General features: G+C 35.2%; 2 pseudogenes; both read right to left on the bottom strand.

The window, feature by feature from the left end:
* Window positions 1-1,782: 1,782 nt before the first annotated feature.
* LOC149793743 (fibrinogen C domain-containing protein 1 pseudogene) lies at window positions 1,783-2,397 on the bottom strand (annotated as a pseudogene).
* Window positions 2,398-23,112: 20,715 nt separating this feature from the next.
* LOC149793742 (fibrinogen C domain-containing protein 1 pseudogene) lies at window positions 23,113-23,727 on the bottom strand (annotated as a pseudogene).
* Between the last annotated feature and the right edge of the window lie 2,399 nt (window positions 23,728-26,126).

The raw sequence follows: 26,126 nt of genomic DNA, 5'->3' as shown, positions 1-26,126 counted from the left end.
GTTATATACTAACCATTTAGAGGGCTAATTGTGGTGTAGAGTACAATCATTGATAAACAAGAGGATCAAATATAGGTTAATGCCAGTTGAGAATAACCCTGAAATCGATTCTCAGTGTGATCAGTACGTACCGATGATGCGTTATATATCACTGTGTCTGGCGACAAATTTAGGAAAATAAGTAAAAAATCTCGTGAATTCAGTTGAAATGCAATAATTATTCCGGATCCATTCACGATTGTTTTGTTCTACATGATATTTGATAAATTACCTTGTAATAACTTTTATTTGCAACCGAAGATAAAACAGCAACGAATACGAATACTGTGTTAGTCCAACAAAGGTTTATATGGCTACCGTGAAAGCAGTTGGGGCGTTCTACATGATTTGGGTCAATCGTCATGGAAGAACACTTGTTTGCTACAAAAGATAAAACAACAACAAATACGATTACTGTGTCATTGCATCAAAATGTTTATATAGCAAGTGTGAAAGTATGCAAGAGCCAACCCAGTGATATTAAAGTTTTTGAAACTTCAGGAATTTCGGAGATTTAAATACGGAATCTGCTTAAGGTATATTAACATATTTTTTCTTGTGTGAAACTTATAACTTTGAACTTCTTGATTAACTGAGAAAGACGATCAATGTTGTATACTGGACTGCATTTTAGTATCGTTGTAAATTTTCCGGTACTTAACATTATTTCTGGATTTTATACTTTTCAGATATTGTGTATCTTTTTATTTTATTTGTCTTCTTTCATAATTTTAAAGCAGTGGATTTATTTTTGGAAAAATGATGAAAATGGAATTTTTGGTGTCTTGTGTATTCTTCGTGGATTTTTCTAGTTAGCAATGCACCCGAGTATGCAAAAGAGTCATTTGGGTCTGATTTTACCTAATATAGTAACTTTCTGTAACGTCACAATTTAAGGTCACCGACTCTGAATGAATCAAAGACATCAACCCAAAGGTTTGACTGGCAGGGGAAAGAATCGTCTCCAAAGTTATCTTAATTGTCTTTTAAAAGCTCTCAGGAGTGTAAAAACAGCAGCCATTCCCCAACAAAAGAACGTAAGCTGCTCATGTTTGTTTGTACGAAACTATGTTTGAAAACGACACTTATGCAGCACTACATATGGATGAATATTTTATTTAATCATTCCTTAAAATGTAATATACTGCCACTTTTTACAATACCTAACAATACCTATATATTATTCTGATTCAGATCGTGGATTCACGATTGCACGTGCTCATGAATGTGTAAATACATTAATAGAACAGGGAATTTCGTTGCCAATTGACATAGATATATAAATATGCAAAACATTTCTATAACATTTGATCAATCCGTTAGGTCGGTATGGGAGTGGACGGAACTAGGATGTTATTTGCAATCGTATATGTAGCGCATGTTATGTTTATTGCAATCAACATCAAAATTTTGAAAGTACAAATTGCGAATAATAATAAGAAAGCGAAACAAACAAAATAAAATGTGGAATCATACTTTCAATAAAATATACTTATTAATATTAAACTATCTCCATTCAGACAAACAACTGCATCCGTTTCAAATGCAATAGGGACAGCAAATTTAAATCGTTCTACAAATTAATTATACCTGCGTCCCTTTTTTAAGAAAGAATATTGAAATAACTAAAGCAGTGTAAAGTCGCAATTAGCACGAATCAAGATGGACCTACTTCATTTTGCAGTACCCTATTTGTACAAATATTTTTTATTCCCGCGTTATCTTAATACTTTTGTATCACTCTTACTGTAAAAGTTTTCTCTTTATTTTCATGTCTGCATTTATCATGGATGTATGATGTCCGGCATATGCATACCAATTTATTCCTTCTGAATTATTGGTGGATCCGTAGATTTCATTTAAGTTTGAATAATGGCAAGCATTGTACCACCAACCGCCTTTGTATATACTGGCACAATTTGTTGAATTGTATTTGTCCTTGTCCCAATCCTTGGTGGTGAATTTCATATCTGAATGATAAGAGAAAGAGTCGCCTGCTGTTCCACTGTAGCCTTTTATGATGAGACGATATCCACTACTTTCGTCTCCAACCGAGAAAGTATCATACATGGCAAAGCTGGTATTTGTATTTGAAACAGCCAAGTTTATATGCAGCTGGTAATCGGCCTGAGCCGTGAGGTGATGTATATTGTCATTTCCGAGCCACATATTTCCATTTGGATCACCAAAACCCTCTTTATAATCAATCCACTCACGAAAGAAATCAACATCTCCGCTGATTCTTCTCTGAATGACAGTCCATCTTCCACCGGCTGTACGCATGTCACATCGAACGTAGATACCATTAGGATGTCCTTTGGGATAAATAATGTAGCCTCCAGTCTTTGTAAAACCCATTTGGTAAATGACCTGGCAGTCAATTGGTTTTCCAAAACAGACATTTTGGCATGTAGATGAAGTGACGTTTCCACAATTAATTTGAGGATGTCCTCTTGTAAGCAATTTAGAGAACGTCGGGAAAGCGAAGAATAAGCGAACCATTGTCATGGTAAAGAACACTGAACAAAACATTCTCAGTTAAGGATTTTTCTAGCATATAGCTGGATGTGGAAAGGTTTAAGAGGGCTGTCCATATTTATACGAAACATAAGTGGGATTGCATAAAAAGGGGGTGTTGCTTGAATAGTAATTATCCAGTTCGACGCATTGATTTCATTGGGTAAGAATGCTAAGAAGGATGTAAACACTATAAATTCATCCGAATAGACTTTGTAAGCATAAAATATAACTATTTTTCTAGACGAGAAAGTATTTTTTCTCCAATGAGGGGAATTGCAGCCCAACTAACACAGTGAGTTGCACAAATTAACCTCACTACGAATATAGTGATACTCAAATAGGAAATTAAGTTCTGGCATACAGAAATAACATAACTAAACAATGCAGCTAAAAACTAGTTCAATATACACCAGAACTAATATTTTCATATTTTCATAGAAATGAAAACCTACAGAGCTATTTGTACTATCTCTTGGCCTTCATAAACTGCTTTGGATGACATTTTGTTTGCTATATAATATTAAGTTCCGTACTAAATCACCTATAATGGGAAAAAAATATTGACTAGGTTTTGAAATACAACCTGTCGCCTCATTCGTTTCTGCCTTATTTGGACACGTAATATCATCAACTTTGGGCTAACAATATAATCAAAACAAAATAATGAAAAGCTCCTTCTGCTGCGGGTGAACACTCTTATAGTTTTATCTCGTATACATCATTTTTGACATGCATTGTGATTGAGGTATTGCAATCGTTTAAAACCAAAGAAAAATAATGGTCATTTTGCTATCCATTCACTAGAAGTTAAATAAGTTATCAATGAGAACGGCTGCTAATATTTCGATTATATACCTACTGCTGCAGATTGTATCCATTGCAATGTCCATGACATGGGAGTTTTGGAAATGTGGAGCATAAACCGACACTTGCATAACAATGGTTCAACAATTACAATTGTAGCAGTGAAATGAAAAAAGCGAAAAAGTAAAGAATCCATAGTAGAAATACTTTTCAAGACGACATTGGAAAAATATTAAATATATATCACATACGGTTGAAAGAAATATGGTGTGAAAAGTATTTATTAGCGAATGCTATTTCCATTGAAGCTCTTCTCTGGGATGCTGAAATGACATATGGTGCAAGATGAGATATTACGCCTGAATTCGTTTGAGAAAATCCCTGTGGGGAATCTGTTTTCACGATCTGAATAAAATGGGCAATGTGAAACATCATATTTGCCTTCTGTCTCACACTCACACGCACACAATGCTCAGTATATACGCCACTCGAAAGCCATTAAGAGATGCTTTGGTTACTCAATGGCTACGTGTAATGCAATTGTAGTGGGATGTTTTATGTCATTTGATTACGGTTGAATTCCATTTCTGAATTAAATTGTCTTTATGATATTTTCAGATGGTAAATACTACATTTACAGTAATAGGTAAAATAGGACAACTTTGTCATCACCTACAGCCTATACGTACCTTTTATAACCCAAACCATAGGGGAAGTGTATGCTATTAAAATTTGTAACACATTTTGACTTACCTGGTGTATCCAGTTATTTTCAGTGTTCATTGCATTGTCATAGATATCAATTACCATCCAGCATAATCCAGTATTAATTTACAGTAATAGGTAAAATACAGACGTACTTGGTCTGTATTCTCCTAGTGGCAGCAGGGAGTATGCGTGTTTTCTTGGAAGATTCCATATCTAGTAAAACTCTTACCATTTACGTTTTAAATTGCTTTTGAATATTGTAGCCAAATATCAGCGGCATCTATCAATACGAATGGGATCATATTAATAACAGCTCAAATATGCCTAATGTATTGTACACAATAATCCATGTTTGTGGACACTTTGCGTGTAACGGGTATTCTTCCTTTACTTTTTCCAAATAAGTGTACGAGAGAAGTTTAGTCCCATGTATTTATAACCAAATATGATATGGACTTGGCTTCCGTATCATACCAGTTTTCCATATTCCTCAAAACTACACCATTCTAGAACGTCACAATAATATTATGAAACTTTGTCCGGTTAATGACTTTTTTTTTACAATATCTTAAGTGTTCACTTCATGTCTTACTGAGAGCCTATGGATTGCATAACGTCCCTTAAAAGCTTTCCTTTTATTGCAAGGCTGTTGATTTTTTAGAAATCCAAAATCTATGGCTTATTCTGAAATTTAAAGAGTAACAAAAAAGAAAAGATTGCAAGAAGAAGCTACAAATAAAGAATGAACACATTTTTCAAATGCGTGATATAGTGATGATTTGACACCGTCCACAATTTGAACAACATGTATTAAGTAACGATTGTGTGATATATCTAGTCTTCAAACACCTTTATGCGAAGACAAACCTAGATCCAAATTAATTTGTACCAAGGTGTAATACTGAATGAAAAATTCCTGTATTATCCCAAGAGTACGTTGTGCTGAATATAGTGAAAGAAACAATTAACCTTATTGCTTTCAATTCAGGTTGCTTTAACAAATGGTTGCGAGGTCAGTTATTACTTATAAAGTAGAAATTGATTGTTTGATTGATTGATTATTTTTAACGGCGCATCAGCACTGTAAGGCTATTTAGCGAAAAAGAAAATGTTATTTGTATAATCTTTTAAAAATTACAAAAAGTCTCATATCGACCATCGATATAAAAAACATAGTTGAAATTAAAACGGTAAGACGGTAACGGTGAAAAATAAAGCTTCCCGATCAACGGGGGATGTAATTATTCTAAGTTAATGAAAAATGATGAAAAGGTATTAAAATGGGACGGTATATATATTGCATAAAACTCCACAAGGTGATATCATCAAAGTTAGAGTTTAGATTGAATATTTACTGCTTTCAGGAACTCTATAATACGAGTGATGTTTATAGTATCAAAAAGTTCTTTCATGTCATGAACAAGGTAATAACGATCGCGCGTAGCTTGCAGGTCAAAGCACTCTATCATAAAGTGCTTGACAGTGAATGGTTCATTGCAAGAAGCGCACTCTGGTGGGTCTTCACCTTTTAGTATGTGAGAGCGGGTGATGTAAGTATGACCAATTCGGATTCTTGCAATGAGTATCTCCTCCCTACGAATGGTTCTATAGGAAGGAGTCCATTCTCCTAGAGTTGGCTTGATTGCATGCATTTTGTTATTCAATGCATCATTCCATGATGCCTGCCACTTCTGACGAAAGAACTTTCTGATGCAAGGTTTAAAATCAGTATACGGTATTTTAAAATCAGATGGTTCTTGAGTAAGGGCCATTTTAGCAGCGCGATCTGCTTTTTCGTTACCTTTAATACCAATGTGGATAGGTAACCAACAGTATATTATGTTGTGGGAGACACTCAGCTCGGTATTTATGACGAGTATGTTTTTCAATAATGGGTTCTCCCGTTTTCTATTGTGTAGTGACTGGAGTACTGATAGCGAGTCGGAGAAGACGATACTGTTTAAAATAGGTTTCTTTTCTGTATGTTGCAGAGCAAGGTCTATTGCTCTGATTTCGGCTGTAAAAATTGATGCTCCATATGGTAAGCGAAATTGCGTTGTGTGATTTCCACAAGCAAAGGCTGCAGTAGCCTTTTCATCATCCTTTGATCCATCAGTGTAAATTCTGGTGTAGTTTTTAAATTCGGTGAGGAGTTCATGGTAAGAGTTGTGGAAGACAGAAGGGTTTGTTTCGGATTTTTTTCCATCATGTAGCGTAAAACGTACTTTTGGTTGTTTAATTAGCCAGGGTGGTGTTTCGGAGATAGACGTTTTCTGAATTTTAGAAAGATCTATATTTGATCGATAGTTGGTAGGATCTTCGCTATCTTTACCGGGTTTGGGAACTGGTATTACTGTTGCTTCTTTCCATATCTTAGGTAGATTACCAGTAATCTATAAATCATTGAAGAGTTTCAAAAGAGATGTTAAAGATGATTCTGGAAGATGTTTCAAAAACTGGTAATGTATTTCGTCAGGCCCGACGGAAGTATCATGGGCCTTGTCTAAATCCTCCGTAAGTTCTGATAGTGAAAACAATTGGTTGTAACTTTCCTAGTTGTTGGATGTGAATTTTAAACGTGACTTTTCTTTCTGAGTTTTCAATTTTTGGAAGGTTTCGGAATAATTAGATGATGAGGAATTTTTAGAGACTGTATCAGCAAGAACATTTGCTATGTCACGTTTTGAGCTAAAATTGTTATTGTTCAGTTTCAGATGTCGGAAAGAAAAGTATTTTCTCTTTTCGTTTATTTTGCGGATCGTGTCCCAAACTTTCTTAATTGAGGAACGAGAGTTTAAAGAGGAAACATATTTCTTCCATGATGCTCGTTTACTTTCTTTGATTGTGCGGTGAGCTTTGGTCCGGAGAATACGATATTTACTTAAATTCTCGGGCGTCGGATGATTGTTAAATTTTTTCAAGGCTTCTCGGCGTTGTCGTATGGCTTCCTTACATTCCTTAGTGAGCCAAGGTTTTAGGGTTCTTTTTGAGTTTGTTGAGGACTTGAGGATAGATTCTTCTGCAATGTCGGTTAAAATAGATGTAAAATGCTGAATGGGGTCGTTAACATTGAAAACTGTATCCTCATTCAGCCTAGTTTTACAGAGTGTTTCAAACTTGGCCCAGTCGGCTTTCTTTAAATTCCATTGTGGAATTACTTCATCAATTGTAGAGTTAAGATTTACAAGGGAGATTGGGAAGTGATCGCTGCTGTGAAGGTCATCAGCGACCTTCCATTCATAGTCCAAAAGCAGCGAAGGAGAACAAATTGTCAAATCGATGCATGTGTATGTACCCGTGCCTGGGTGTACATATGTGGGTGTTTTGGTGTTATATAGACACATATCGTGTCTAGAAATAAAGTCTTCAACTTTGTGACCTCTGTCACTTATATGATTTGATCCCCATAAAAATTATGGGCATTAAAAAGTTTATATTGAGTATTCTGGAGCTAGGTGAGACCTTTCGCATAGGCAATCTGGTTATTTCTCTGAAGGAAGTACGGGGGTGAATTTTTTGTTGTTAGGAATGGAGCTACCTTGAGGACATGGAGCAGATTCTTCTGCATCCATGTCCTCTAAGTCTGCAAATGTATCGTGCAGCTTTATGCTGTCTATTTGTTTGTGACTTCTTCTTGCTATTTGGTGATCTTGGTGGTGGAGTATTGTTGAGTTGTTTGCGTCGATGTTGAGTTTTTCTGGGGTTTGTAGTGCGGAATGTTCGAGTCGGAATGGGATTCAGGTGGGTTCGTTTGAGTTTGGGCGTCTTACGTTGCTTTTTGGCTGCTTTTCACTACAGTTGAGAAGGATGGGCCGGGGAGTGATCTAGCTTGAACAAGCTTCGTGGCCTCTGGATAAGGGATGCTGGATGTGTATTTAACCCTCTGGATTTCCTTCTCTTGTTTCCATGTGTCGCATTCCTTTGAACTAGCATGGTGTTCCTTGCCGCAGTTGACACAATGCGGAGTGGCTTTGCACTCTGATTCCCGATGGGAGGGGTCGCCGCATCGGCCGCATAATTGACTTCTAGAGTATCTGTCTTCATGATGACCTTATTTTTGACATTTGTAACATCGGAGGGGATTTGGTATGTATATCTCAACCTTAACTTGTAAGAATCCAACTTTGACCACTTTAGGTACTGTTGGCTTATTGAAAGTTAGTATAATAGTGTTGGTGTCCTGCAGATTGTTGTTTCGTTTGATACGAATTCTGCGGACTGCAGTGACACCTTCATTTTTCATGCCCTCGACGATTTCCTTGTCGCTAACTTCAGCTAGGTCACGGCAACGAATGACGCCTTTTGATGTATTAAGTGTAGAGTGGGCGAAGCAGGTTACTGGAATATCGTGAAAGGTCTTAATTTTTAGTATATTTTCAGTATGTGCTTTGCGAACACACTCTACAAGTAGGCCGCCTGATTTTAGTTTTTTTTTTATACTTTTCGGCTTGCCGACAAATCCAAGTATAGTATTTTCGACTATAAATGGCGATAGTGCAGCAAGTTTTTTAGCCTCATTTTTCGATTGGATGACCATGAAGCGAGGAAAGGATTCCACACTACGTGGCTCATCATCCGAATCTGGTCCAGTTTTGGTACGTTTGTTGTTTTTTTTGTGGAATTATCCATGATGGCTTGAATAAAAATTCACCACCCGTGCTCCCCACCCACCAAGGAGCCCAACAAGGGGACACTTTTCAAGTGTCAGGGATACACAGATGCCATACTTAGTTGATAAAATTACCTTTGATTGACCCTGAAGTCGCCAATTTCTAAGGTCGGTAAAATTACCCCCCGATTGACCCGTTGAGCCACCGCCTTCTAGGAAGTCTTCTAAGACTTGGAAAAGGGAAAGATAAAGGAATATAATATAGGGGCAACGGTGGTATTTATAAAGTACAAATAACGAGTCACTTATGCTTTTTTCCAGTTTTCATGTGCAGTGGTAAGTTATACATTTCCCATTTTATAAGTTAACTTGTTGTGCATCATCTGAGTTCGAAGATGGCTAAGATATCAGTAACTGGTTAGAAGTCTGTGAATACGTGAAATCAGGTCAATGTGTGCTATTTACAGACTGTGTCACACTTGGAAGCATGTGCAGGTTGGGATAGATTGACGAATGCAGGACGTGCTGCAGTTCCGAGATTTACGTTGCTCGCGCTTCTTTCATGCCAGTTAGATTGTCATCTGTTCAACGTCCTTAGCACCAATAAGAATGAAACTGCGCCAGGGGAGGCATCCTGTGCGAGATCATCCCAAGACTCGTGATCAGAGATCAAGTGCTTCAAGGATGTCTTGACGGCTTCTATGAAGCGTTTCTTTTGACCACCCTGAGATCACTTCCCCTCCTTTAGCTCAACGTAGAAATGCTTCTTAAGTAGTCGCTCTTCTGACATCCTAACATCCTGGCGATGGGTCCTGTCAGTATTCACTGTGATGTCATCAGCAGAATGTAGAATGTGAATACTTGGAATGTTTGCCCTTGTGAGAGGCTCAGTTTCTGAAACCATGTCCTGCCATCGTATCCTAATCAGTTTCCACAGCAGCCAATGTGAAAATGATTAAGCTTCTTAACACAGCGTTTTAGCAAACATATAACAGGATTGGCAACACAGCGGCTTTGTAGACCTTTAGCTTATTTGTAGAATTCGTTTCCACACGTTTGCTCGTATTCTGCAAGAGCCCACACTTGCTTTAGCAATTCTGGTGTTGGTTTTATCATTGATTAGGACTGTAACATAAAACCACCATCTTTCCTTATCAGTTTTTGTCTGCTTCACTCACAGCACAAACCAAACAATATAATAATTGCAGTAATTACAAGCTGACAACAAACGATCCATAGACTCAGATCAGGCATTCAGGTAACAGTCGTCGGCAAATAGTTGACCACGAACAGTAATTTTATGTCTTAGTCTTCGCTTTCACTCTCCATTGATTCAAGATCTTGCCATCAGTGTGGTATCGAATACAATCCCAGTGTCAAGGTCACAGGAAGCATAAGTAAACATAGCAGAGAACGTCATACTCAAGAGGATTGAGACCAACACACAACCTTGCTTGACTACATTGGTGACATGGAATGATTCAATTACCGAACTAGCACGATGAATTTTTCTGGGCAACCGAAATTTGTCATAGGAGCCCCATAGCTGACTGCAAAAAAGACTTTCTGCATATTTCATTGATTACCTAAAATTAACTATTGCTTGTACAGCAAGAATAATATAAATTGATATATGGCTCACTCTGATATGGAATACATTGCTGACACGAACAGTATCTATGTGGTTGTTTGACAATTAAGCAACGGTAGGTGATTAGAGATAAATAAAGTCCCCAATACAAAGTTACTGTACAAATTGTAAAGGAAATGAGATCATTACATGATTTTTAAGTTGATTTAGTTTGCAGAGTTGTAGCAACTGATTTGATCTATACGAAGTGAGTGGTTTTTGTATATGTGACACGTGAACAGTACTATCACAGGAAATAATTACAAACATGAAGCTACTGGTTTTGTTATTTCATTTTGAATAATGATCAATGCCTCTCCGACTTCAGGGCATACAGTCAGACTTTGCAAGAGCAGAGGTGTGCGTCACATTACTTCTAAATAATGCTAACATTCTAGAATGTCTGTTGAATATAATGATTCATATATTTGATTAATTTGAATCTCCAATATTGTCTTATGGCTGGGTGGTTTTGAAAGCAGATAGTATAGAACGAGTACATAGGGAAAATTGCATGTAGATACTAAATGTTATACATCCTGCCAACAATATGCTTGAAAATGGATTTTTAGGTCCCCATACTCTTTATTTGAATATATATGTGCGTATCTTTAAGAATTGTTCAGATTGCTAAACACAAATAATTAAAATGTTAAAAAAGATAACAATTAATGCTTACAGATTTTTAAAGAAAGAATTGTAAAATCTGGGGTTTCAGTGTGAGAACTATTTTATTGACTTCACGGTCTTGGAGATTTGGTAATATTCTAATTCAGTCCATATATCTTGCCTTTTATTGTATTGTAACCAAAGACATAAATACATATTTCATTTTAATTTATTTTGATCCTTATTACTGGCAGAAACCAGGTATGTACCAATTACTTCAATTACACAAACATGAAGATTTAAGAACTCTAAAACACCCAGGTAAATATGCTGATAATGCATTCCAACTTAGATTATCGTCTCTCGTTGTAGAGTTCTATTTCCGTTTGTCTGTCCATCTCCGAGGATTTACGCGCACATTTGTATAACCAAAATTTATTCATATATTCAGGCTTTTATGCAATAGTGCATTGTGTATGAATCATGTATTGTATTGGCTATGTGTTCTTTTTGCACATGCCAAATAAAAAAGTATGTTTCGCTCTGTTATTCAGATTTTATCATCTGCATGTGCAGAAATTGTGAACTTTTGGGAACCTCGTTGATTTTGAATTCCTCGCTCAGTGAAGAATATCACAAGTGCATGGGACGTACCTTTTAATTTTTCTTGATGGGGTGAGTGTCGAAATAATATTAAACATTAAGGCCACTTCGGTCGTGTGCGTGTGGCGTTATCGGGAATATAACGTTGGTCTACATCTATTTCACGGGGAGTTCACGTTACAGGTCCTGTTGTCATGGAAATTTTATGAAAGGTAATCAAATAAGTTACATGTTGAAAGATGTTTTATAATGAAACGTAGGTCAAAGTGACAATGCTGTTGCCGACAGAAATAGTTTCGTCACTGTAGGCATAAGGGTAGCATATGAATTTACATAGGATTTAATTACAGTTGATTCTGGAGGAAACAAGTTTGCAAATGATTATTTTATTTCTGCTATCTAGATTTTAAAACTCATTTGGAAGCAATTGTTTGAGTGATATAAATTTTTTAAATCTAAAGGAACTACGATGATTACCGTGTTAGAAATAGACATGGAGCAACTTAATTATTAGAATCATAAATGATACCATGAAAACACAGTCCTGTTATTTTATTTTAATTTGCTTAATTCTACTACACATTACCCAAATGAGTCACATGATTTTTATATACAAAAAATACCCCAATCCATCCACATGCTACCCAGCAAACCCCCACAAATAATAGTTGACTATCTTCCTCACTACTGTATCATAAACAAAGCAAATCCAGCACAATTTAATATACCTTACAAAAGAGCCACATTCCGGATTTCTTAGGGTAAAATAAAAAAACATGATTACCTCACTTTCAACTGCATTGACCATCACCCCCCACAAAACCATGCCCTTGAATTTCCTACTTGATTACTTTGCTTACTACTAGTTTAGAGTGAACGATTTAAAAGACAACAAGAGATGAAGGGAACAATTGGACAATAATTACTAATAATCATTATTTAATAGAATGACAAGAGAAGCCGCCACAATTCCATGGCTGTATAAAGAGATCCACTAGAGCAGAACAATTTTAGAATCTATTGATGTGTCTAGATCCAAATTCCGAACCGTATCGACTTCTTTTCAAGTCATTGGATAGACAAGGCAATCATCAGAAGATTCGCTTTACCTGCGATGATATATAACCTTTGGAATCGAAGATTAACATATATATATGTTCTTATCGACGAAATATTTTTTAAAAAAAGAATTCCAAAATATCGAAAAATTCTGACCCTTTTAATCTCAACTTGAACAAAAGAATCATGTTATGGAAAAAGATGAATGATTTCAGCATTTACATTACTGGCATGGAACAAACGACACCGTTGGAATCACCAAAAACAGCATAATTCACAGGCAGCAGAAAAAGAAACTTTGAAAAAATAGAAAAGTTAAAGAAATAGAAGCGAATGAATTCATGCTAAGATCTATGAAACTGACATGCAAACTGTCCATTCATTTTAGACTGGATTGATGAAATCCAAACGATATAAGATGTTAGATTCAAAGAATAGTACAAAACATAAACTATGCAGTCTAAGCCACCTGCAAATGATCGGGATGTTGTGTCTTGATATCAGCGTGGTTCATGATACTATTGATGAAATAAACAACAGTAGAATGATACACTATAGTGGGTGGTATTATAGAAAGGTAGACACATGTAGCTCTACAATGATACCAAATAATCTGGAACATCTAGAAAATGCAGATTTACAAAAATCATTTTTAGGACCCGACTTTTTTAAACCCAAAATTCGCCAGTGTTTCGGAAACATTGAAATGATTTGTAAGGAAGGTTTATAGAAGATACAGGTTCACTCAAGACACAAGTGCTTAACAGACGTATGCATTAAGTGCTAGCTTTAATGCAATTAAAGGCGACAGAAAGGAAAACGAGATATTCAAAAAAGAATACAACACGGAAAAAGTATTGCTACATTTAAGTAAAAACGGGTGAATTTGAAAAATTAGTTGTCAAAAGCAAACAAGAATGTTAGTTTGAAATAGCATTACGATTTTTGCATTGTATCCTTTGCCACTAGTATCCCAGCTAAATTATATTAACTGATTTAATTAAATGTAGATTTCCAATTTGTAGACGAGATAATGTATTTCAACTGAAACATGCGTTAAATGATAATTTTGTAGCTGAATAACACTAAACAAAGATATATATGAATTAATTAGCTGCATTTTATGGATCTATTTATGCTCCTTTATGATGTGCTGAATACATCTTATACCCTATAGATGAAGGAGATTCGTCATTAAAAAAATAAAGCAAGATCGTTCACAATATTTGTCAATTTGAGAATTGACAATTAAATAATTTTGGCTTTGATTTTATCATTTGGACCGTGGAAATCATACAACACTTCTACTCGAAAAAGACATTAGGCAAAGATCATTGCCTTAAATTTACAGCGTTAAAAGAAACAAATGAAGAAACTATGTAAGAGAAATCTCTTTAGTCATTTGAGAGTAAAACAAAAGAGAAGGTCTTGAATCAGCATGTGATACTAGGAGCAGAACCAAAGTTTGTTCCTCTTGAATGAAGCATACAGCCTCAGTAGCAATTACTACAGGAAAATCAATAAGTAAAGATTTTGCATTTTAAAATAAAAACAACTTGATATTCAAGTTATTTGATCGTTATGCTGAAGAAATAAGTTAGGCATGAAGGAAATAAAGAATAAATGAGATACATTGGTAAACAATAACAGTTGACTACTTGAGTGAACGATTGAAAAAGCAACTTTTCGTCGCTTACTATATTTAATAATCTGGACGGTCCTTGAGTCTACTCATAGTGATCATACTTGTTCTGGTTTAATCGATACACTAATACCCGAGAAAACAAACAGCACGTGAAATAAAGGGTTTACACGTACTCTGTGATTAGTAAGTAAGATATGAGTTCATATTATGTATATCTATACTGTGTATTTAATTTTTGCCCAGGACTCTATATTGCTACTTTCGTTTGTATGCAACACATTATATAGATAGCACATGTCCAGTATTGTAGATTTTCCTTTTAGATAATATTCATTTGTAAAGAAAATGTTTAGTTAGATTAGAGTTCAGTACTCTGATTTTCTCCTTGGAAATTGTATTTGGACTCGTTAGTTGTTTAAGCTTAATCGAATAGACATGAATATATTTACGAATTTGATGGAAATTTCCATTGAAAATTACATCATCCTGAACATCTTATTGCGTCTTATACTTTTAGATAGGGTTCTGAAGGAAACAAATTGGTCTTTGCTATTTTATGATCAGTCTAGTAAGATTACTTTTAGTTGTATGAGATATAATTTGAGAGGAATTATTTATTTATATTATTCATTGGAATTACTTAGTGATCACTGACATTTTTGGCTAAATCATTATATTGGATTATTGTGAATTCATTCAAAGATATTCTAGATTATATCAGTGTGATACATCAAGACTTCTGATATATCAGCTCATAAACAAGATTGATACTTAAGCACATTAAAAACCTGGAATTCAATCAAAACATTAAATTCTATTTAAAATTCCCTGTGTATTCTAGGGATATACATTATTTGTTGAAATTTTCTAAATTGGTTTAGCTTGCTTTCTCTGTTTCTTAAAGTCATAACATTATGTTAGTGTGCATTTTCCCCAGATATTGTGTAGGTTTTTTGGCACAATAAATAGCCAAGATGTTTACATTTTGAATATACGTAAATCTTATCAACTTAGAATATAGATATTGCTCCGAATCAAACAAGGTTGAATAGACATTGCTCCGAATCAAATATCTCAATCACAAACTCTACTACATCATTTACAAGCAAAGCAGTATTCAACCCAGTATTCTCGTTCTCCACCGATAGAACAATATTTATCTGTCACAGATATGTTATTGATAAGTTAAATTAATTTCAAGTACTTATAAAATTTTTGAAAATCAGGGTTGGAAATACATATTGACGTTTTTTGAAATGTTGTAAATTCGGTTACTCAGATCCTAAAATTCTTGTTCCCTGTAAATCAAATGATTATTTTTTTTATACATGGAATTAAACATATTAAAACATATTCTTCTGTCTGATTTGATGTAGGGCTCTTTGTTTGTCTCTTCCCTGTAAAAGTAATAGGGTTCTACCATTATCAGTTGGTGTAGTAAACAATGTGCTATGAAAACATCTATGTCAACATGCCACACATCAAAATTGTGAGTGGCGGTCAGGTTGTCCCTGTTTCAGTTCTATTTGGACATGCTTATATGTGATATTAGCTTCTACATTCACAATATAGTTCGAAAGATTGTAAGTCAATCAGCAAGTCCCAATTGTTCCATGAGTATTCTTTTCTTTGCTTGTTTGATTTGGCAAAAATAGATATGGTGTGAACAATACATTTATTAAATGTATTTCAAACATTTGCATATGCCGCAATTTCAGGCATATAAATAGTTTTATTTTTATCTTGTAAACAAGCACTTACTGGCTCAATGTTCAAGACTTGACCCAAATTCAACTCTAACACGCTATACGCTCCAGCTTTGGACTGTGGCATAGACTCTCACATAGTCAGCAATCCAACGCTCTGTAACTTTTCAAAGATTATCCTGGTGCGCCATGCAAACTTTTCTTGAGCGGGACATAGATGTGGAAAGATGTATCACTGGGATTCACATGAGGTATGAAAACAGAAAGAAATCTGTTAGAGTTCCACTTGCAAATACAATGGTTGCTGAGAGGACTGTTCTGGTTGGCATGTCTCCAAGGAATAGCTGCCTAGTCCAAGTGTTGTATTCGGCCCACATGAAGTACGCATATGTACATGTATTTAAAGGGAGATGTATGTTAGTCTCGGTCCCATTTGCTGGTCAGTGGCAATAGGGATAAAGCCGGAATAGTCACATCAGCTGTTAATAAAAGACAATAAAGTTGACTTCATATTTCCGCTTATTTCCTTGATAAAAGTGTTAACCTGATGTGATGATTTGCTGAGTCAGACTTGCTTGATGGTCGGATATGTCCAAACAGTAACAAATGCCACAAAAGTAAGTTACATTCAAATACTAAGTCATAAAAAATAGTGCCGCTCTCTTATATCACTGATAATTCGATAATAACGTAGATAACCAAATCATATGTGTGCTTTACTTTAGAGGCTTTTAATGTGCTGTTAATTGTTTGAATGTGACATCCTTTTTCATTTTGACTACATGAATCCAGTCTAAAAATGAATGGATAGACTGAATATTGTTTCTATAGATCTAGCCATTAATTCGTTCATCTTCATCAGGTTTAGGGCTATATGTTTTCGTTTTTAATTTGCTGCTGAAAACTTTGCAAAGTGTAGTGTTTGCTACGATGTTGTATGTCAAGGCCATTAAATAATGTATTGTAATCGTTCATCTTCTTTCATCTTTTGTTTCTTGTATTGAAGTTAACATTAAAAGAGACACCTTTTTCCTTTTGTTGTTATTTTTAATTTTTGTTATATTTTAATTTTATTTTCTGCTAGCCTCTTTCCAATAATATTTTCCTCTGTTTATCCGAATTCCATGGTATATATACGTATCAATGAATATTATGCGAATCAGCTGTCTCAATGTCAAGTGGATTGAATGACTTAGATAGTAGTAGATAGAGTACCGAATCTCTGTTAAACACGTCTTAAGCTTCTAAAAATCTTTCTTCTATTCTTGTGAATGTGTTTCTTCATCTCTGTGATTCTGGTGTCTCTCAGTACTTATTCTGTTCAATAATGTTTACAATAGTAATGTATTGTCAACTTGTTCCAATCATGTCCTGATGTCTTGCATATTGTTCTCATTTAATTAGTAGCAAGTAAATTGCTGCACTAACAATGTCAGGGAAATGGTAATTTTAGGGAGTTCATTAATACAGTAGCAAGTAAAGTAGTCACGTGGTGAGATATTGGACATGGTGACATTTATTTGCTTTGCACTGAAATGTACGGAAAATGGTTAGGTGGTCTCTTCTCTTCCTTGGTGGTAGTTTTCTTTGTTTAACTTAATGTAGTAAAGAAAGTAGACGAGTATTTTCGTTTTTGGGGTGTGGCTTGTGACTTGTGGTGGGATATTGATACACTATATGTAACGTGGACTCGTAATTTCCTTTTCTTTATGCAATATCAAATGAAAGTGACCGCCATGTTATCTGTTTGTATGAAACGTGGGTTCGTGGCTATCATGTCTTTGAATTAGCAAAGAAAGTGACTGAATCCAGTGTCGTCTTGTTGTTGTTCTTGTTGTAGTTTATTGGCTTTGAACAGAATAGTTCCATAAATGGTCTATGCCAGTTGTTACTATTTAAATTTAAAAGGGACCTGATCCTTCTATACATTCCTCGACCTTTACTAAGTCTGTCTCTAAGAAGCCCTAAAGCGAATAAAAATAAACAGTGTTGCCTTCAGACTACAAAAAAAGACGTCATTACATAAAAAGCTGTCAATAAGGAATTTAATTCGTACAATTTGTATTTTTGTTTACAAAAAGATTGATTTTCAACATCAAACGAATCAACTGAATAATGCGCAGGAGAGTTTAAAACAAATACCGAGTTGTGTTTTGCTATCATTTACCATTGTACTAATTGTGCCTTCTCTATGTTCGTTTCAAGAATGGTGACCTATGCAGTTTCTTTCGTTTTAAAAAGGTGATATCGTTGCAAATATTTATTCAAAATATTGACAAAATATCAGGATATGAGAAATGAATCAAAATGTGTCATATTCGCCATTCTCATTTTGATTTAGTTTCCATATTTGAACTTCTTTCAACAAGAACGTATTCATTATGAAACTACTTGTTGAGACCAACGCTTTATTCTCAGTAATGACACTAACACATCCACACGTACACATAAACATTTACAGACTGTTGACATTATTACTGTCTCATTTTTGAACTAATCGTACACATCTCCTGCAGTAGGAAATAAGACGTGCTGACGTTCTATGTTCGAGATAATTGTTACATAAACTTATGCAATTTTGAGCGATGTAGATCAAGACCATTCGTCGGATCTTAAGCCGGGGCTCAATGTCTGTGTTCTCTTTGAAGTATATTCATGATGAACAGTTAACATCTAAAAGAAAAAGAATGCAGATAAATATGTCTAAGTGTAAATCAATGCTAGCTTATAATAAGCCTCAAACAAATTATTATGTTTTATTCATACACTTGCCCAGTGCTTGTGAAGGTATACAAATCACCATCACTGTCTCCAATTCTGCTATTGCTGACGTCAATTCATTGAGCTCAAACGAACCTTTTCTTTTATTTTGACACATTCACCCCATCCACGAAAAATTAATGGTATCTCCGTTATACTTGTGATATTGGCCACTGAATAAGGGGCTGAACTGAACTGGTCACTGAACAAGGAGATCACAACCAAGAAGGTTTCCAAAATGTCACATGCGCTGATGTTAAATTCTGAATAACTGTGGTACACGACCATGTTCTTGCTTTTTTGACTATACCCCCTGTTTGATGTACAGACTGTATTGTATCACGATATTTATGTAGGGATAGGTATTCTGGGGACTTTGAGTATTTACGTTTTGTAATCATTTTTTCATCAAGGTTCAAACAAGAAACGAAGTCGGATATTCATTAAACATTTTTAAAATCAGTCAGTACAAAATGTAGCCTTAAGTTCGTAATTATTTGTTCCTGTAATAGTAATGTAGACGTGACAGATATACAGATAACACAAACTTAGTAGCAATCAAATCAACGGCTACAATGTCTTCGAGCTAATTGTTTTTGTTGTAATAACCTCAGCACCTTTAGAGCAAAAAAAAAAAAAGATTGTCTTGAGAGGTTTTACAAGTTTCTAATCTCCGAGCTTAGTTTGATTGTCAAACACTCGCATGGGCACTGCGCTATTTATTTAACCAGCAATATATTACCAAGTTCGAGTGAGTAATAGACAGAATATTGTTATTCGTGGCTGTTCATGTAAATGCTAAGCATATGAAATGCGTATAAAAGAGACGATACTCTTCCCCCATTCAAGTGATACCTGCTTCAATTTTGTACACAAAGAAGAATTTTGATGTGAATACAATTAAGCAGACGATCTTTATAACGTTTATACTCGATCCATTTTTTAAGAGACCCCATGCGTCGAGCTATCTGATTACCTTTCTAAAACAAGCAAAAGATGGTGTCCTTGATATGAAATTAACGACGATCACACTTAAAAACATTCGATGTGTTTTCCAACCAAAATAATGAAATCTGCCAAAGCAAAGATACAAATAAACCTGGGTAAATAGCTAGCTAGATAGATTTGTAAATTATATAATCATTGGACTCTTGAATACTTGCCATAATTCAATCGAGAAAAATAACAGTCCCTTCCTTGTACTCAGCGGTCTAAAAGCTTCCATTCCAAGAGTAATAGCAACAGTACGTCATCAAGTGGTATAAGCTCAACCACATAAAAGAATGTATGCGTCTTTGAGAGAATTATTAAGGTATGTTGATGCATAATTAGGGGTGTTGATAGACTGATGAACTGAAGTTACTTGTCTGAACGAACGTCATTATATGACAAGAAGGTGGTAAATATCGTTGTAGATGGCTACTCTAACGACCTTACAGCTACAGCGAATTAGACAGTGCAAAAATAACTGAATGTCAGAACCCTCTAATTTTATGTTCATAATTAATTAATGAGTTTCTTTCGTTTTAAAAAAAAATAATCTTACTGGAGTGAGGCAATTTACCGCTGTCCTTAACATAGTTGGAAAACTGTGATGAACATCAAACAGAATAAACATACATATTGCCTTGGATTAATAACTCTATTCAAGTATCGACTAGAGTGGTCGTTCCGTATCATTGTCATATTCACTGAAACAAGGAAACGGCGTTGTCCTCTCCAACCGGTTGTTAGCAGCATTGTTTCTGAGCAGAAATGCACAAAACTATTGTCCTTGCATGTGCAACTGCTAAGACTGTCAGAACCAAAAAGAGCCATTCCTACACTGCACAATGTCTGCTTAGATAAACCGAAGACTGATAGGATAGGCGTCTTCATCATTTATCCAGCGGGGATCGTAACGGTATCTACGCTAGCTGTGACATCGATACTACTGGTAGAGGACGGATATTCGTTCATAAGAAGCGTCAAAAGTGATGATGAGTTCTTTCATGACTGAATAGATTATAAGAAGGGCCGTGGTTCTCAGAACTGTATTCCTCCTCGCACATATTAATTGCTGATCTAGAAATAAATTTTGTAATAAAGCATTTTGTTTATAATATAGAGTTTTATTACAGGTCTCCAGTGATACTTTGCACCTACTTAATAAAAAAATAATAATACCAAATTGTAGTTAGGGTATGAAGGATCATAACGTGATTTCCAATTGAAATGCATATACATGTATGAAACACCGATCCAAGCCAAATATCCTGAGTAATTGCCAATGTAACATATTCTCTTAAAATATCGTTCTTTGTAAAATCAATAGTTATACATGTCTGTTCGCTTTGATTGAATCTGAAAACCCCGATGCAGCAAATATGTTTTAGATATTTTTGTTTCCTATGGAAGTTCAAAATTAGTTTTTCTTTACGTGTATCTTCAATAGATAGAAGTTCTATCGGTAGCAACTATTAGAACCTCTATAGGCGAGACAGGTCCTGACAAGCGAACTATGCTTTTGTGAAAATTCTAACTCTTACATCAATGACTTTGATCGAGAATATCGTTCTCGGGCTGATAAATTATATACTAACCAAACCTTTAGAGGGTAATTGTGGTAGAGTACAATGATTGATAAACACGAGGATAAAATATAGGTTAATGCCAGTTGACAATAACCCTGAAATCGATTCTCAGTGTGATCAGTACGTGCCGATGATGCGTCATATATCACTGTGTCTGGCGACAAATTTAGGAAAATAAGTAAAAAATCTCGTGAATTCAGTTGAAATGCAATAATTATTCCGGATCCATTCACGATTGTTTTGTTCTGCATGATATTTGATAAATTACCTTGTAATAACTTTTATTTGCAACCGAAGATAAAACAGCAACGAATACGATTACTGTGTTAGTCCAACAAAGGTTTATATGGCTACCGTGAAAGCAGTTGTGGCGTTCTACATGATTTGGGTCAATCGTCATGCAAGAACATTTGTTTGCTACAAAAGATAAAACAACAACAAATACGATTACTGTGTCATTGCAACAAAATGTTTATATAGCAAGTGTGAAAGTTTGCAAGAGCCAACCCAGTGATATTAAAGTTTTTGAAACTTCAGGAATTTCGGAGATTTAAATACGTAATCTGCGCAAGGTATATTAACATATTTTTTCTTGTGTGAAACTTATAACTTTGAACTTCTTGATTAACTGAGAAAGACGATCAATGTTGCATACTGGACTGCATTTTACTATCGTTGTAAATTTTCCGGTACTTAACAATATTTCTGGATTTTATACTTTTCAGATTTTGTGTGCCTTTTTATTTTATTTGTTTTCTTTCATAACTTTAAAGCAGTGGATTTATTTTTGGAAAAATGATGAAAATGGAATTTTTGGTATCTTGTGTATTCTTCGTGGATTTTCCTAGTTAGCAATGCACTCGAGTATGCAAAAGAGTCATTTGGGACTGATTTTACCTAATATAGTAACTTTCTGTGACGTCACAATTTAAGGTCACAGACTCTGAATGAATCAAGGACATCAACCCAAAGGTTTGAATGGCAGGGGAAAGAATCGTCTCCTAAGTCCTCTTAATTGTCCTTTAAAAGCTCTCAGGAGTGTAAAAACAGCAACCATTCCCCAACAAAAGAACGTAAGCTGCTCATGTTTCTTTGTTTGTATGAAACTATGTTTGAAAACCACACTTATGCAGCACTACATACGGATGAATATTATATTTTATCATTCCTTAAAATGTAATATATTGCCACTTTTTACAATACATAACACTATTGTTAACTGAGATGTTAAGCAAGGTGCTTGTTGAAATCGGGATATTTATATATTATTCTGATTCAGATCGTGGATTCACGATTGCACATGTTCATGAATGTGTAAATACATTAATAGAACAGGGAATTTCGTTGCCAATTGACATAGATATATAAATATGCAAAACATTTCTATAACATTTGATCAATCCGTTAGGTCGGTATGGGAGTGGAGGGAACTAGGATGTTATTTGCAATCGTATATGTAGCGCATGTTATGTTTATTGCAATTAACATCAAAATTTTGAAAGTACAAATTGCGAATAATAATAAGAAAGCGAAACAAACAAAATAAAAATGTAGAATCATACTTCCAATAAAATATACTTATTAATTTTAAACTATCTCCATTCAGACAAACAAAGGAATTGAAACTGCATCCGTTTCAAATGCAATAGGGACAGCAACTTTAAATCGTTCTACAAATTAATTATACCTGCGTCCCTTTTTTTAAGAAGAAATATTGAAATAACTAAAGCGGTGTATTGCGAAAGTCGCAATTAACACGAATCAAGATGGACCTACTTCATTTTGCAGTACCCTATTTGTACAAATATTTTTTATTCCCGCGTTATCTTAATACTTTTGTTTCACTCTTACTGTAAAAGTTTTCTCCTTATTTTCATGTCTGCATATATCATGGATGTATGATGTCCGGCATATGCATACCAATTTATTCCTTCTGCATTATTGGTAGATCCGTAGATTCCATTTAAGTTTGAATGATGGCAATTATTGTACCACCAAGCGCCTTTGTATTGACTGGCACAATTTGACGAATTGTCTTTGTCCTTGTCCCAATCCTTGGTGGTGAATTTCATATCAGAATGATAAGAGAAAGAGTCGCCTGCTGTTCCACTGTAGCCTTTTACAATGAGACGATATCCACTACTTTCGTCTCCAACCGAGAAAGTATCATACATGGCAAAGCTGGTATTTGTATTTGAAACAGCCAAGTTTATATGCAGCTGATAATCGGCCTGAGCCGTGAGGTCATGTATATTGTCATTTCCGAGCCACATATTTCCATTTGGATCACCAAAACCCTCTTTATAATCAATCCACTCACGAAAGAAATCAACATCTCCGCTGATTCTTCTCTGAATGACAGTCCATCTTCCACCGGCTGTACGCATGTCACATCGAACGTAGATACCATTTGGATGTCCTTTGGGATAAATAATGTAGCCTCCAGTCTTTGTAAAACCCATTTGGTAAATGTCCTGGCAGTCAATTGGTTTTCCAAAACAGACATTTTGGCATGTAGATGAAGTGACGTTTCCACAATTAATTTGAGGATGTCCTCTTGTAAGCAATTTAGAGAACGTCAGAAAAGCGAAGAATAAGCGAACCATTGTCATGGTAAAGAATACTGAACAAAACGGTCTCAGTTAAGGATTTTTCTAGCGTATAGCTGGATGTGGAAATGTTTAAGAGGGCTGTCCATATATATAAGAAACATAAGTGGGAATACACAAAAAGGGGGTGTTGCTTGAATAATAATTATCCAGTTCGACGCATTGATTTCATTGGGTAAGAATGCTAAGACGGATGTTAACAGTCCACTTTAAATTCATCCGAATAGACTTTGTCAGCATAAAATATAACTACTTTTCTAGGCGAGAAAATATTTTTTTCTCCAATGGGGCGAATTGCATCCCATCTCACACAGTGAGTTGTACAAATTAACCTCACTACGAATATAGTGATACTCAAATAGGAAATTAAGTTCTGGCATACAGAAATAACATAACTAAACACTGCGGCTAAAAACTAGTTCAATATACACCAGAACTAATAATTTCATATTTTCATAGAAATGAAACCTACAAAGCTATATGTACTATCTCTTGGCTTTCCTAAGCTACTTTGGATGACATTTTGTTTGCTATATAATATTGAGTTCCGTAATAAATCACTAATAATCGGGAAAAAATATTAACTAGATTTTGACATATAACCTGTCGCCTAATTCTTTTCTGCCTTTTTTGGACACGTAATATCATCAACGTTGGGCTAATAATATAATCAAAACGAAATGTGAATAGTGAAAAGCTCCTTTTGTTGATGGTGAACACTCTCATAGTTTTATCTGGTATACATCATTTTCGACTTGCATTGTGATTGAGGTATTGCAATCGTTTAAAACCAAAGAAAAATAATGGTCATTTTGCTATCCATTCACTAGAAGTGAAAATAAGTTATCAACGACAACGTCTGCTAATATGTCGATTATATACCTACTGCTGCAGATGCTATCTATTGCAATGTCCATGATAAGGGATATTTGGAAATGTGGAGCATAAACCTACACTTGGATAACAATGGTTCAACAATCACAATTGTAACAGTCAAATTAAAAAAGCGAAAAAATGAAGAATCCATAGTATAAATACTTTTCAGGACGACATTGAAAAAATCTCAAATATTTTTCACATACGGGTGAAAGAAATATGGTGTGAAAAGTACTAATTAGTGAATGATATTTCCATCATTGAAGCTCTTCTCTGGGATGCTGAAATGACATGTGGTGCTATATGAGATATTATGCCTGAATTCGTTTGAGAAAATCCCTGTGGAGAATCTGTTTTCACGATCGGAATAAAATGGGCATTGTGAAACATGATATTTGCCTTCTGTTTCACACTCACAATCACACAATGCTCAGTATATACGCCACTCTAAAGCCATTAAGAGATGCGTTGATTACTCAATGGCTACGTGTACTGCAACTGTAGTGGGATGTTTTATGTCATTTGATTACGGTTGAATTCCATTTCTGAATTAAATTGTCTTTATGATATTTTCAGATGGTAAATACTACATTTACAGTAATAGGTAAAATAGGACAACTTTGTCATCACCTACAGTTTATTATAACCCAAACCATCCACAATTTGAAGAACATGTATTAAGTAACGATTGTGTGATATAACTAGCCTTCAAGCACCTTTATGCGAAGAGAAACCTAGATCAAAATTAATTTGTACCAAGGTGTATTACTGAATGGAAAATTCATGTATTATCCCAAGAGTACGTTGTGCTGAATATCGTGAAAGAAACAATTAACCTTATTGCTTTCAATTCAGGTCGCTTTAACAAATGGTTGCGAGGCCAATTATTACTTATAAAGTAGAAATAACGAGTCACTTATGCTTTTTGCAGTGGTAAGTTATACATTTCCTATTTTATAAGTTAACTTGTTGTGCATCCTCTGAGTTCGAAGATGACTAAGATATCAGTAACTGGTTAGAAGTCGGTGAATACGTGAAATCAGGTCAATGTGTGCTATTTACAGACTGTGTCACACTTGGAAGCATCTGCAGGTTGGGATAGATTGATCAATGCATGACGTGCTGCAGTTCCGAGATTTACGTTGCTCGCGCTTGTTTCATGCCTCTTCGATTGTCATCTGTTCAAAGTCCTTAACACCAATAAGGATTAAACTGCGCCACGGGAGGTATCCTGTGCGAGATCATCCCAAGGCTCGTGGTCAGAGATCAAGTGCTTCAAAGATGTCCTGACGGCATATATAAAGAGTTTCTTTTGACCACCCTGAGATCACTTCCCCTCCTTCAGCTCAACGTAAAAATGCTTCTTAAGTAGTCAC

This window comes from Sinohyriopsis cumingii, chromosome 8, assembly GCF_028554795.1.
Source record: "Sinohyriopsis cumingii isolate HCF-2022 chromosome 8, ASM2855479v2, whole genome shotgun sequence".
In the NCBI taxonomy this organism is placed as follows: Eukaryota; Metazoa; Mollusca; class Bivalvia; order Unionida; family Unionidae; genus Sinohyriopsis; species Sinohyriopsis cumingii.
The sequence above is the reverse complement of the archived record's forward strand: the minus strand, read 5'-3'. Positions and strand labels throughout refer to the sequence as shown.